General features: G+C 40.1%; 1 protein-coding gene across 2 annotated transcripts in view; it reads left to right on the forward strand.

The window, feature by feature from the left end:
* The first annotated feature begins 31 nt into the window (after positions 1 to 31).
* PDCD10 (programmed cell death 10) overlaps positions 32 to 15,793 on the forward strand; it is a 47,526-nt gene continuing 31,764 nt past the window's right edge. The window contains exon 1 of one of the 2 annotated variants that reach the window (XM_049867321.1): positions 32 to 193. The gene's annotated coding sequence lies outside the window, so the exon portion shown is untranslated. The remainder of the gene's footprint in view (positions 194 to 15,793) is intronic. The other variant, XM_049867320.1, reaches the window with a different exon arrangement.

Below are 15,793 nucleotides of genomic sequence, written 5' to 3' on the forward strand. Positions count from 1 at the left end.
GAGTTCAGGAATTGCCGGCAAGGACCTCGGATGGGACTACGAGTCCCCATACGCCCTTGCGCGACTCCGGCTGGGCAGGATTCCGGACAACGCCTGGTTCCTCTCGGGTCCTTCCGGCGTCGCCGGAGTGAATTGATCCGGGAGTTGAAGAGGGCTCCAAAGGTGGGAAGCGGAGTCAGTGCCCCAGTTGCCGGTAAGGTGTGGGTGTTCTGTTTCAGTCCCCGTAGGTCTGAGCGGAGCAGAAGAGGTCTGGGTCACACAGGGGCCGGGGCTAAGGCACTCGGGTTTGCCTCTGGCAGGCGGAGCGGACGGGGCTGGGAGCGGGGCCCTATGGGCGTAAGTGAGGTTACCCTACGCGAGTGGCGTAAAGGGGGTTTGTAAATGCCGCCTGCCGGGCTTGGGCCTGAGCGCCTCCAGGAAGTTTCCTCTAGGTGGGGGCGGGAGGGGAAGGGCGAGGCTGGCCTCTGGTGCCCCGGGAAAGGGCAGAGGGCGGATGTGCCGGGAGGGGGGGGGTCGTCTGAAGGTGTGGCTAGAGGCGGAGAGATGAGGCTGCTGTTTCCCCCCTGCTTTGGAGGTAGGATGGGGAGGAGTGGAGGAAGGAAGGAGTGTATGGGAGGCTGCTCTTAGGGGTGACTCGGGTTATGCCCTTTGAGAGAAGAGAACTGTATAAGGACGGGTCAAATGTTGACGGGGACCCACGGATTAAATTCCAGTTTCTTGATGTGGCTTCTGTAAGGAGCAATTTTGCCCTGAGTAGAAAAGCTTGACCCTGTTATGTGTAATACCTAAGATGTTTACCTGTTTACTGTTTTCAAAGTACTTTCACATCCTGCTGCTAATGAAGAAACTGAGGCAATAAGTGTCACACACGTAGGGACAGATCTTGTCCAGTTCTAGTCCAGCTTCTGAGTCAGAACTGCCTCTCAAGAAAGAAAGAGTAGGGAGGTTGGATGTGTCTTTTTAAAAAGGTGCAGGGTGGAGGAAGTTACGAAGTAGTGTATCGTAGTTATTTCTAAGAAGTCATTTGTGAGGTGAAGAGTTACTAATTTTGAGCTGGGGTGAAATTCCTCAGTCTAGAGGAAAGGCCCACTCTGACCTTTGAGAAAAATTTTTAAAAATCAGTTTCAACTTAACATATTTTTCTTATTATTAGAAGTATATTAAATGATAAATTTATAGCCTGTATTATTACCACATTCCATTTTAAAGGGTATATAGGAGATAAGAGAATGTCAACTAAGCAATATATTACATCCTAGTTACAAGAACATTCCTTTCATTTCTTATTTTAGGACTATTTTTATTCTTATTTTGTAAAACTGACGACAGTGGTATTGGAATTATTCCATAAAACTTACTTTATACTTTTTTCAAATAAGGTAGTATCCAGAGAGTTTAGTGTGCTCGATACAAGTAAGGGAGATACATTGCTTTCCACAGAGGTAACATCAAATTTCCTGCTTGGGATTTTTATATTCCTGGGTCTGTGTGTGTTTAAATAATAAAATCTGGATCTAATATGCTTTTCCTATGATTTTTCTTTTAATTTGTCCTTATTTTACATTAGAGAGTGAAAAAAGAAAAGAAAAAAAAAGGATGCTTATGTTTCATATCAAGCAGAAAGCAGTGTGCTTGCTCCAGTCTTCCCAACACAAACCCACTGCCATCAAGTCCATTCTGACTCACAGCAACGCTATAAGACAGAGGAGAACTGCCCCATAGAGTTTCCAAGGCTGTAAATCTTTACAGAAGCAGAGTGCCACATCTTTGTACCTCGGGGTAGCTGGTGGACTCAAAGCACAGACCTTTCAATTAGCAGACACACGCTTTAACCAATGTACCATGAGGGCTCCTTCGTTCCAGTCTTACACCCTGTGATTGTTGTTATGACCAGTTATAAAAAAAAAAAAAAAATGAATATTATTATTGAATAGTTCTTTAATAGAATGTCAGGATTAAGTTCATTGACATCAGAATTTCTTTGTAATAAGTTTATCCAATAATTAGATACCTAGTTATAGTCAGCGGAAATCCTGGTGGCATAGTGGTTAAGAGCTACGGCTGTTAGCCAAAAGGTCGGCAGTTTGAATCCACCAGGCACTCCTTGGAAACTCTGTGGGCAGTTCTACTCTGTCCTGAAGGGTCGCTGTGAGTCAGAATTGACTCCACGGCAACAAGTTTGGTTTTTTTATAGTTAGCAGGTGACCAGTCATGGCTGGCTTTTTTATAAATTGATCATTAAAATATGCTGAATTTTTAATACACTCTACAATTTATTATTAACAATGTATTATATTCCCCTATGGTTGAAGTTAAAGTGGTCTGGAAATTAATGTGATCTTTAAAATAGAAGCAAGTTATGATCCTACAGATGAAGTAAAATCCAGAATAATGTAGTACCTAGAGTAATGTAGTACACAGGGAAGGCAGAACAGCTAAACAAATGGAAAACTATGTGAGGAAACTGTGCTAAATATTAAAAAGGTAGTTTAAGCAGACCATGAACTGAGCATTAGTCAGTGACGGTAAAACAAGCATGTTAGTGTATTTTCTAGGTGGTAAAAATGACGTTTGTTTTTTGTTGGGGGAGGTAGGAAGTGATTGTAACTTTTTGCATGGAACTAAAAGAGCTTTTGAATAAGTCAGGAAAACTTGGAAAATAAGTTAAATGAAATTAAGTATAACATAGTTGGTGTATTTCATTGTATGTTGGCTTTGGCCTTAGTTCGATTCTACCACTTTGTCTTCTTTTTATCTTTAAGGTTGATTATAGTTTTGATGTTTCATCTATGCTGGAATGGTGCAAACCAAAAAAAAAAAAGCCAAACCTGTTGTCTTTGAGTCGATTCCGACTCATAGTGACCCTATAGGACAGAGTAGAACTGTCCCATAGGGTTTCCAAGGAGTTCCTGGTGGATTTGAACTGCTGACCTTTTGGCTTGCATTGGTAGCTCTTAACCACACTACTCCACCAGAGTTTCCTGGAGTGGTGCAGTAATGTTTTATTGTATTTTTCATTCTTTGAAGTCATATTCTGGAGTACTGTGGTCTTTTTGGACCTCTGCACATTGGATAAGTTAGGGTTCACAGAGGAATGGGTTCAATGGTATATTTTATAGTTGCTTACAATTTACAATGCATTGACCCACATTCACAATCACTTTGGGCTTCATAGAGCCTTGTGTCAGCTTTTGGCCATTATCTCTTACACAGCTCAGGCTGGTTTCCATTTACAGTGCTCATTCTTTCTCTAGCTAGAATTTAAGGATGTAAGGCCTGAAGAACAGAATTTATCGTACTCTCAGTAGATAGAATGATTGAGTACTTGTTTTAGAGAAGAATGGACAGGCTCTGTTTGGTTAAGTGACTTGGCCATGGTCATGCAGCTAGCAACCGGTATGGACCAAGGCAAAATCTAAGTCTTCTGACTCTGTGTCTTTAGTGCTAATGAAATAAAGACTCAGTTTCCTTAGATCATTTTGCTTATGGGAGAAAAAGACTTAAAGTGACTGAAATACTCAAATACGATTTGCCTCTTGCTCTGTTTAATGGTGATAATTTGTCTCCTGTCTCCTCTCTGCCCTTATCCCCAGCCTTTCTCATTTACTACACCTTTCAGTTACTACATATGTAAACTTTGTCTTGACTCAGGGCCTTTGTACGCATTCCGTCTCCCTGGACCGCTACCGTCAGTTCCTTCTCCCCCCAAAATCTGGTCAACTGGTTGATTTTCAAGTCTCATCTTAAATGTCATTCCTCAGGGGAGCCTTCCATGACCTTTGGCCCCTCATCCCTGAAGCTAGAGTAGGCCCTCTATATCTTCACCGTACTTAGTAGTTCTCCTTTGTAGCGTTCATTCATCACAATAGGAGCTTAATTATTTGTGTATTTAAAATGTCTGTTTCCACTACTAGAGTGTAAGCTGTTTGAGCAGGACCCTCTAGCTTGGCTGCTAACCAAAAGGTTGGCAGTTTGAAACCACCAGCTGTTCCTTGGAAACCCTGTGAGACAGTTCTACTCTGCTCTGTGGGGTCACTGTGAGTCAGAATTGACTTGATGGCAGTGGCTGTTCTCAGTTATTGTGGTACTCCACTACTTACCACAGTACCTAGCACAAACTAAATGCTCAGTAAATATTTGCTGAATGAATGAATATGTGCATTCATGCACAGTGCCTCCAGCACTGTGTTCGGGACAGAAATAAACAAATGCAGAGATGAGTAAAACAGACATGCTTGGCACCCTCAAGGAGGATTGAAGGAACTCTCAAAAGAAACTTGGGAAATTTAGGTTAGACACAAAGGAATTATTGATAGAAGTTTTACATAAACCATAGAATGATGTTTATTCTTTCTTGGAGGTCTCTAAAATCAGGGTAAAAAAAAATTTTTTTAATCAGGGTAGATAGCTTTTATGTGGAAATGACAAAGGAGTCATTTTCCATTACAGTGAAATTTTGTATTTCAGCATTTTGGAGACCTTATTACTAGCCTGCTTTTTGCAAGCAACATTCATTATAACAAAAGAATATAAACATGGAAGGAACTAGCTTTTTTTTTTTTTTTTTTGAAAAGCAAATATGTCAGTTTGGGGACTAAGGTGCATCTGACCCAAGCCGTGGTATTTTTTTTTTTAAATTGTACTTAAATGAAGGTTTACAGTGCAAACTAGTTTTTCATTAAACAATTAATACACATTTTTTTGTGACAGTGGTTGCCAGCCCCATGACATGTCAACACTCTCTTTCTCAGCCTTGGGTTCCCTGTTACCAGCTTTCCTGTCCCCTCCTGTCTTCTCATCCTTGCCCCTGGGGTGGTGTGCCCATTTAGTCCTGTTTTGTTTTATGGGCCTGTCTAATCTTTGGCGGAAATGTGAACCTCAGGAGTGACTTTAGTACTGAGTTAAAAGGGTGTCTGGGGGCCATACTCTCAGGATTTCTCCAGTCTCTGTCAGACCAGTAAGTCTGGTCTTTTTTTTTGTTAGAATTTTGTTTTACATTTTTCTCCATCTCCATCTGGTACCCTTTATTATCCTTGTCATAGTAGTCAGTGGTGGTAGCCAGGCACTATCTAGCTGTGCCAGACTCAGTCTGGTGGAGGCTGTAGTAGTTGCGGTCCATTAGTCCTTTGGACTAATTGTTCCCTTGCGTTTTTGGTTTTCTTCATTCTCCTTTGCTCCACACGGGTTGGGACCAGTGGAGAGTGAAGTATTTTGTCTTAAATGGCCACTCACAATCTTTTAAGACCCCAGACGCTACTCAACAAAGTACGATGCAGAACATTTTCTTTGTGGACTGTGTTATGCCAGTTGAGCTAGATGTCCCCCAAGAGAAGGAACTAACTTTGAATGAACTATATTTTTTCCTGATATTATTTAATCCACAAACAATTATTTCAAGTAGGTAGTATTAGCACTGTTTTATAGCTGAGGACACTAAGGCTCTGGGAAGTTTAATTAAATTGCCTGAGTTTCCAGGTAGTAGATGTTGGAGCCAGGGTTTGAATCTGAATCTGTCTCCTTTAATCTCACCTACTTTAGACAAGGTGACTTTGTAAAATTGAGTAGTGGTTGTTGCAAAAGAGCATACATTTTGGGCTTCTTGAAGATTCCTGTAATATTTCAGTGGATTTTAAGGTGATATTTTATTTGTTCTATGTCTAGGTACTTAAGAGAGTAAAAAGATCATATTATTTTAAAAACAAACTAAATTTTAGGGATAAATTATGTTCTATTTCGGTCCTCAAAAAACAAAAACAAAAAAAAATTCCCGATCTTTCATACTATGGAAATGGCATTGGATAAATTTACAGCTTTAATTTGCATTAGCCTTATGTGTCGCAAGGAAACCTTGGTGGCATAGTGGGTAAGTGCTGTGGCTGCTAACCAAGAGGTCGGTGGTTCAAATCCACCAGGTGCTCCTTGGAAACTCTATGGGTCAGTTCTACTCTGTCCAATAAGGTAGCTATGAGTTGGAATTGACTAGACGGCAGTGGGTTTGGTTTTTGGTTTTTTATGTGTCTCATACCATATGATTATGGTGGATTTACCAAATCAGTCTCTCACAAGATATTCTCAAAAAATGATTTGCTGATACTTGGCTTTAAAATTTGATTGTGCATCCCCAGTTATTATTATTATGTATTTTCTCTTATATTTTTTGCTAAGTCCTAAACTACTTTTAAGTCAGTCCTGATGTTATTTGAATCTTTTATAAAAATTTTATACTTAACTTAGCATGTATGGAGAATATGGAGCCCTGGTGGTGCAATGGTTAAGAGCTTGGCTGCTAACCAAAAGGTCAGAAGTTCAAATCCACCAGCCGCTCCTTGGAAGCCCTGTGGGGCAGTTCTACTCTGTCCTGTAGGGTCACTGTGAGTCAGAATCAACTTGACAGCAATGGGTATTAAGGCCATTATGGCAGGTAATGTTACTGAGAATTTTAAGCCAAGTCCATTTTAAAGTCAGGTGTTATGATTGATTGTATATATTATTACATTTGGAATGTTATATTAAATTGCAGTCTTAAAAGACTTACGTTTTAGTACTATATATATCTGCATACACACACAATGTTAAAAATGACAACTTTTTTGCAACATTTGGAAATTTTTTTGCTGAAAGATAAAAAATGGAGTTTGAAGGTCCATTTTTCTTTATATGAAGATGAAAAATTTAGTTTTCTTACTTTAACTACAAAATTTAATTGCATCTTGGATGTGTTGTGATACTACAGTCTTATTTTTCCTGGTTACGCCATGGCATGCTTCCTTTAACTGCCAAAAAGTGATTTGAACCTATTCAATCTCATTCTTCTGAGTTGCCTAGAATCAAGTGTTACCTGTAGGGTTGTTTCTGTGTGTAGATTTTATTAGAAAGCTTAAAATTATTGGGTAGCAGAAGTGGAATATGTTAAATGGTAGACACTACTATTTAATCAATGAGGCTAGTCCCTTGGAAATAAGTTTACCAGAGGTAAGTCTAAATTGCGTAATATTGATACCCCACCTCATTTACTTACCAAGTATTTACTGAGTGTTTATTAATTGTGAAATTGCCTGAAATCCTCTTTGGAATGAGCTGGGATATAATATGATAGTCAACATTTTTTGAGCAGTAACTAAGTGCCAGGCATCGTGCTAAGCATTTTATGTGGTTTCGCATAATCCCTACAAAAACCCTGGTGAGATAGCGGCGCTTTGTCTCCATATTATAGATGAAGGCAACTAAAATGTAGCCAGGTTAAGTAACTTGCCCATGGTCACACAACTAGTCATTCCTTGGCGTTAGGATATGAATCTAAACTGGCTGAGTCGAGATCATGTTTTTAACCATTGCAGTAAAAACTATGTTAAGTGTGTGTATGTGTCTATCTGCATTGCACATGCAGACAGGCTGTGCCTCGAACTTCCAGGAAGCCATTAGACTGCTAGGAATGAGACATAAACCCATTGGTATCAACCATTCACGGATGCTGTGTTCATCTGTGATTGAGCTGGGCACACGAGACACTTAACATGGTGTTGGCAAAGTGAAAGCCGTTATTATTATCTAGAGAAAGCAAACTTTAAACATAACAGCAAATTCCCAAAGGAGAACTGCTCACCCTTCCCCAAATTACCCATGTCTGTTCCTTTGTCACTGGACTGGCGTGCTGTGGTTCACGTCAGATGCTACGTTAACATCACTGCTGCCTCTGGCTACCACCGTGCTGCTTGAGGGACTACACAGTGCCTGAGGCTCCTGCACTGCTGCTGGGCCTTGCTGGTTCCTGCTGCTGCTGGAAGACCCCTGCATAGAATCTCGTGAACCTCCACCGCTGGGTCTTTCTAAGCCTCTGCGCTGGCTCCTGACATGCTACCTGGGCCCCCACTGCCCAGGAGGGAAAGGCGTGCAGCCTTTGTACAGGGCACACTCAGGCCTCTCTTACCCTGCATAGGCAAGTGGTATAGCTGCTCTTTTGACTCCGCCAGCAAGCCTCTTGCCTGAAGGCGCTCAGCTCTTACTCTGTGGACCAACAAGCCCACATGCAGCCACCTCAGTCTGTGGACCAGCAAGCCCACTGCTGTTGTCTTTTGCCATCTTCAGTGTGTGTTCTTTTTTCTGGGTCTAGGAGGTTCTCAGCAGAGGGACCCTGGGTCCTTGGTCTAAAAGACACACACAGCTCCAGGATCTTCTTAATGGTAGTGAGGTCCCCCTGAATCTCTGCGGGAATGGCTCTTTTAAAGTTACCAGGATGGCAGAACTGGCCAATTTCCCCGGTTGGCCACAGGCACCTTATTTACATAGTTACTGTCCATTCCCTGGAAGATTTTTACATACTTTATTTGCATACTCCCAGCCAGTCATTTTGTGGGGGTTAAGAGACCATGGCTAGAAAGGCCATATAAAAGCAATTCACTGCACTGCAGTTAGCGGTAGAGCTTCATTGGAGGACAGTTAGATTTAGAGTTACAGTTACAGAAAAGTTGTATCTTAGTTGCTAAGGTCAATGTGACAGGTAAAAGGTGCTTATATTCAAGCTTACTCTTAAAAAATTCCCTTAGGAAGTTATCACATTAGAGACTAACATAACTTGAGCACAGCCAGTTTTTCTCTAGAATTGGAATTGATTACTTTTCCTTTTGGTGTAGGTGAAGTATTTGGCTTCAGAAACTGTGTTGGAAGAGAAATATGTATAATACAGGAATTACAGTGTGGCGAGCTGCTCATTGTGAGAGGCACTGTGGTGCTAAGTCTGGTGGCAGGAATAGCAGGTCCATGTTCGTTATCTCTCATTCTAGGGCTTATGCTTATGGAATGGAATTATTAGCACCTACATATTTTAATAGTTTTCTTTCAGTTGAACCTGTGTAGCATAAGTGTACTATAATGTAATGCAAGTATGTCCCTTGGAGTTACGCAAAGTGGCAGCTTGACATGTCACTGTTTCTTTTGTGCCTCTTATCTGCAAGACTGCCCACTTCTCAAGGGTTTGGATTATGTCTGACTTTCAAAACCATATCTCCAGCTGACTCTGTCACTGGCTTACACTGACTATGAAGAGTACTATATTAAAAAAAAAAAAAATAGAGAAATGAATAAAACTTGTCTTTAGGGAGTTGGCAGTTCAGTGGATAGAACAGGAAGGTGTCTTAGTCACCTAGTTCTGCCATGACAAAATATGCCACAAGTGGATGGCTTTAAAGAACAGGACTTTATTAAGGTTTTGGAGGCTAGAAATCCAAATCAGGGCGTCTTTTTCAGTAGCCAAGGAGTTCCTTGGCGTTCCTTGGAATCAGTCTTCCTTACTTGTGTATCTCTCTGTTCTGTTCTTTTTATAACTCAGGAGTGATTAGGTTTAGGACCCACCCTACTCTGGCGTGACCTCGTTAAAATAACAACAGAAAACCCCAATTTCCAAACAGATTCACTTCTGCAGGTACAGGGGCCAAGAGTTCAATATATATTTTGCAGGAATACATAATTCAATCCGTGACAGAAGGGGATGGAAAGACCATTATATTCTAAAGGTGTTTAGCCTTTATAATATATTAAGTACTTTCACATGCATTATTTCATTTGATAATTTTGGGTCAGAGCTGATTTTCATGTTGCTGTTGAGTCGATTCCAACTTATGGTGGCTCTGGGTGTGTTACAGAGTAGAATTGCTGCTCTACATGGTTGTCTTGGCTGGGATTTTTATGGAAGCAGATCTTCAGGCCTTTGTTTCACAGTGCCACTCGATGGATTTGAACTGCCAACCTTTAGGTTAGTAGTTGAGTGCAAACCGTTTGTGCCACCAAGGGACCTTGGGAGGGAAAAATTATCGTTTTTGTAACTATCTGGTCCCTGGTGCTGAAATATGCCTTCTTAACTTACTCAGTCATCGTAGCTTACCTCAGATTGAAGTAGAACTCCAACTGAGGTTGAAATTAAGAACTAACAGAACCTTAAGATGTTATACCTCTGTTGTTTCTCAGACTCACATAAGGTTGCTGCAACAGCTGCCAGTTGGTAACATTAAACAAGTTGGTCCTGTCCTCTAGGCTGAAAAGCTCCTTACACAGTCCAGATTGTTAAAAGGGCTTCCAAAAGATTTTGACTAATGCTGTAGTCTTTTACTCAAAAATAACACATACGTGGATGCCTTCATTCATATTAAAATTGGTATGTTGTCAGTATTGACAAAATTTTAATGATTTCTGAGGTTCTTTGGGTAACCCAATTTTGGTGGGCTTCCTAGAAATGAGTTACATTCTTGTATGAAATGTTACAGGAAGAACTTTTGATAATATAAGCAGATACCATTCTAACCCCTCATTTCTTCTTGTGACTAATAGTCTTTTATTTGAGATCATTTGGGAGCTAAAGGTAAAGTGAAATGATATCAAGCTAGAACCTTGGTCTCATTAACACCTAGTGTTAAATGAGCCAGAGAGTCAATTTGTTATCTGGGATAATAATTTTGTCAACACTTGAGTGCTTTGTGGCAATGTTTTGGTGTTCAGAAATTTCATAAGGTAAAGAAAATATACATCACATATTGTAGAGGCCCTTAGCCAGGTTAGGGATCATTAGGTTAAATAGAAGGAGTGCTGGTGGTGCAGTGGTTAAGTGTTTGGCTGGTAACCAAAAGATCTGTGGTTCAAACACAGTAGCTCCTCTGTGGGACAAAGATTTGGCAGCCTGGTTCTGTTAAGGTTACAGCCTTGGAAACCCTATGGGGCAGTTTTTCCCTGTCCTGTAGGGTTGCTGTGAGTAGGAATCTACTCAACAGCACACAATAACAACAGATTAAATAGTAGGTATCTAATGTAAGTGATTTTTTTTTTTAATGTAAGTGATGCAGAACAAGTAGACAAGATCCATGTGGTACAGCCTGCTTTAATTGTACTTTCAAGCATGGCAAACCTAGGTAAAATATGCAGGCTTAGCTTAGTGGGAGCTTTAAGGGATTTTAAAAGAAAGCTTTAAAATTATATGGGAGAAATTAAAACAGGAAATCACAAATATTTATAAAAAGGAAATAAAAAGACATGTACCTCCTTTTAACACTAACCAACTGCTCAGTCATTATTTAATTTATGAGCTACTAGATTGTGAACTTTTTGGGTAAATGATAATGTTGTCAAAGGAACAGATTTATTTCCTGCTTTCGAACAAATGTTTTTGTTTAATTTTTGTTCAGACCAGGGTTTAAAAAACCTTAGACACTGGAATAGGAAGAAAAATTGAGATCATCACACCTAAAGAAATGTGTATTTTTTCCCCCTTAACCAGTTGTTGAGAAATATCTTAGAAGGTAGCTGCTGCTAGTTTGTTGTTGTTCCCATTTCCCATCAACTAATTCAAAGATAATAAGCTCTTCAATTCTCTTGTCAACTTTTGATTATCTTATATAGATTATTGCCTTTTATGAACTATCCAGAGGTCTTTGATCATATCTTGATTGTTTTCTGCCTTCTTCTGGACCATAGCTTCCTTTATTAAGTTGATCTATATACACTAAGAGAATAAAATATAATTTTAATATAGACTAGGGAAATAGTTTTAGAATGCATCTGATGACCAGATTCTTTTATGCGTTCCAAAACTAAGTGATTTGTTTCAGATGACCTATGTAACTTTCTTTTGGTGGCCCATGGGATTTGTTTATACTTCACGTTTGTCAAATGGGGGAGAAAGGGTGAATCTGATGCTATGTAAGTGACCTTTAAAGTCCCTGGTGGCGCAGGTGGTTTACAATTAGTTGCCACCCTAGAAGTTGGCAGTTTGAACCACCCAGGCTCCACAGGAGAAAGACCAGGTGATCTGCTTGCATAAGGATTCCAGCCAAGAAAACTCGATGGAGCAGTTCTGCAGTGTAACATGTGGGGTTGCTGTAAGTTGGAATGGACTTGAGAGCAGTGGGTTTGTTTTGGTTTTTTTGAAGTAGCTGTCAGTGGCAGCTTCTGAGTTGCTATGATGCTGAACAAGTTTCTTCGCAGCTTCTAGATTAAGATGGATTACTTCCGAAAATCAGCCAATGAAAACCTTACGGATCACAGTGGTCTAATCCTCAACTGATCATGGGAATGGCATAGAACCAGGTGGTGTTTCCTAGCTTTGTGCACGGAGTTACCATGAGTCCGGGGCCTGTTCGAGGGCAGCTAACAACAACAGCATCTGTGATAGGCATGCTGGAATTAACAACAAATGATAAAGTGAATGGAACTAAAAGCACTTTCGTTGTTGTTGTTAGGTGCCATTGAGTCGATTCCGACTCGTAGCGACCCTGTGTTCTGCAGAAAGAAACACTGCCTGGTCCTGCGCCATCCTCACAATCATTGTTATGCTTGAGCCCACTGTTGCAGCTACTGTGTCAGTCCATCTCATTGAGGATCTTCCTCTTTTTCACTGACCCCCTACTTTACCAAGTTTGACGTCCTTCTCCAGGGACTGGTCCCTCCTGATAACATGTCCAGAGTATGTGAGACATAGTCTCTCCAGCCTCGCTTCTAAGGATCATTCTCTCTGTATTTCTTCCAAGACAGATTTGTTTGTTCTTCTGGCAGTTCATGTTTAGTATTCTTCGCCAACATCATAATTCAAAGGCATCAGTTCTTCTGGGGTTGTCTTATTCATTGTCCAGCTTTCACATGCATATAAGGCGGATGAAGCACCATGGCTTCGGTCAGGCACACCTTAGTCCTTGAAGTGACATCTTTGCTTTTTAACACGCTAAAGAGGTCTTTTGCAGCAGATTTGCCCAATGCAATGTGTTCTTTGATTTCTTGACTGCTGTTTCCATGGGTGTTGATTGTAGAGTCAAGTAAAATGAAATCCTTGACAACTTCAGTCTTTTCTCCATTTGTCATGATGTCACTTATTGGTTCAGTTGTGAGGATTTTTGTTTTCTTTATGTTGAGGTGTAACCTGTTCTGAAGGCTGTGGTATTTGATATTCATCAGTAATTGCATCAAGTCGTCGTCACTTTCAGCAAGCAGAGTTGTGTCATCTGCTTATCACAGGCTATTAATGAGTCTTCCTCCAATCCTGATGCTACTTTCTTCATATGTTCCATTTTCTCAGATTATTTGCTTAGCATAAAGATTGAATAAATTTGGTGAAAGGATGCAACCCTGACATACACCCTTCCTGACTTTAAACCACTCAGTATCTCCTTGTTCTGTTTGCCTCTTGGTCTTAAGTACAGGTTCCTCATGAGTACAATTAAGTATTCTGGAATTCCCATTCTTCACAATGTTATCCATAATTTGTTATGATCCACACGGTGGAATGCCTTTGCATAGTCAATAATACACAGGTAAACATCTTTCTGGTAGTCTCTGCTTTCAGCCATGATCCATCTGACATCAACAGTGATACCCCTTGTTGCACGTCCTCTTCTGAATCCACCTTGAATTTCTGGCAGTTCCCTGTCAATGTACTGTTGCAACCATTTTTGAATGATCTTCAGCAAAATTTTACTTGTGTTTGATATTAATGATATTGTTCGATAATTTCTGCATTCTTTTGGATCACCTTTCTTTGGAATGGGTACAAATATGGATCTCTTCCAGTCGGTTGGCCAGGTAACTATCTTCCAAAGCATTTTTACTTTTAGGCATTTTTTTCATCGTGGGTTATTGTGTTCTAGTTTGACAGTGTTATTTGTTCTCAAAAAGATTTTAACCAAACTTGCAGATACTTTCATTACACCCTCTCTTCTAATAAGTTCAGCAGATGCTAGTTTGGTCAGTCAAATTTACATACATATTGAAGGTCATATCACTTTGGGCTTGTTTTGGGGGAAAAGAATAGCTGGAGTCTGTGAACCAGTTAGTGGTAACAACTGGATACCAGAGAAAATGGTATCCATTTATCCGGAAATGGCTGGATACCAGAGTGGCTGCCTTTCCACACTTGAAAGGTTAGACCTTCCAATGAAGTGAGAATTTGTTGTGGAATGTGTATTTTCTTTGGGTTGTTATTTAAGGATGAATATATATATGTGTGTGTTATGTGTGTATGTATATATATAAAGTTCTTAAACACTGTGCCAACAGGGCTACATTATAATGCTTAGTAGCTTTCATTTAATATGGAGGTGTTATGATTTAGAAATTATCTCATCTTTTATTATAACTTCATCTCTATGCAGTATATAGCTCAGTTATTGCCAGTTTTAAAGATGAAGAAACTAAAGCATAGGGAGGGAAAGTTATTTCCTCTGAGTTAAGGTGGTTTATAAATGACAGGATAGAATTTGAACCCATGTTTCCTCCCTATCTCTCGATAAGTATTGCCCATTTGGTATTTTGAAAAAGCCTGGAAAAAATATTTAATAAATGTAGATTATCCTTTAAAGTACATCTGTTACCCTTCTTGTTAACAAGAGATTAATTCTGGATGTCCCTAAACACAAAATATTATAAATACTAAACTGACAGCAGTGCAAGTTTAGGGAGGTTGAGTTTCACATAACCTTATTAAGATAGAAAAATGCAGAATATGAAACCTTGAATTGTAGAAAATATAATTTTCAAGGGAAGAAGAGAGATGTAGATGTAAGTGTATCTGAAGGCTTCTAGGTTCATTTTGGTCTAAATAGGATTTCCTACTTAACCTATTCCTTAATTTTACATTTTCTTGGTGTCCTTCTCAAAATCTTTTGTCTCCTCTTTGGAAATGGCTGCAGCATTTTGACATGAGAAGGCACTAAGAGGTATGTAGGTTATGAGATCAAATGCCAGCCTTTCCGGGTATGTGAAATGGTCTTGGAATAAGTCCAGTTTCTCCAGGAGCCTGATGGTTATGATTTGTGATGCTAGATTGTTGAGAGAAAGCGAGGGGTTGTCAGTTATTTGAAACCCTGAGTCAGTCAACTCTAGGACGTGATTTCCTTACTAGAATTCATTAATGATTTTTATTATCTGATGAGATGTTTTTATTTCCCATGAGATTATTTTTGAAGCTATAGTAGATGTCAATGATAAAATTTTATTATTACTGAATTTTAGTGTAGTAAGGCCTTTAAGAGGAGCCCTGATGGTGCGGTGGTTAAGCGTTTGGCTACTAACTGAAAGGTCATTGGTTTGAATTCACCGGCCACCCCATGGGAAAAAGATCTGGCAGCCTGCTTCTGTAAAGACTTATAGCCTTGGAAACCTTATGGGGCAGTTCTACCCTGTCGTATGTGGTCACCGTGTCTTGAAATCAGTTCAGTGGCAATTGGTTAAGGCCTTTAAGAAGAAGCACTCAATAATTAAGAGCTCGGCTGCTAACTAAAAGGTCAACCGTTGAAGCCCAGCAGAGGCTGTGTGTGATAAAAGACCTGACAATCTGCTCCGGTAAAGATTACAGGCTAAGAAACCCTATGGGGCAGTTCTACTCTGTCATATAGGGTTGCTATGAGTCAGAATCGACTCAACCGCACATCACAACAAGAAGAAGAAGGCCTTTAAGGAGCCCTGGTTAAGTGCTTTGCTGCTAACTGAAAGGTTGGCAGTTCATACCCATCTAGTGGTTCCACAGGAGAAAGACTCAGCAGTCTTCTTCGATAAAGATTACGGCCTAGAAAACTCCACAGCGATTCTGCTCTGTCACATGTGGTTTTTGTGAGTTGAAAGTCAACTTGAGGTCACCTGACAACAACAAGGCCTTAAGATGATACAATTTTATCCCCTTTTTGTTTCTGATATAGAAACTGACACTTTCAAAGTCAGGGCTATAAACTCATGTCTCGGGTGCTTAGTTAAATAATTTTCCTGTATCACCAAGACTGGCTTTAACGGCTAGTTTTTCTGACTCTTCCAGCCACTGTTCTTTCCG

This window comes from Elephas maximus, chromosome 23 (genome assembly GCF_024166365.1).
Source record: "Elephas maximus indicus isolate mEleMax1 chromosome 23, mEleMax1 primary haplotype, whole genome shotgun sequence".
Classification (NCBI taxonomy): Eukaryota; Metazoa; Chordata; class Mammalia; order Proboscidea; family Elephantidae; genus Elephas; species Elephas maximus.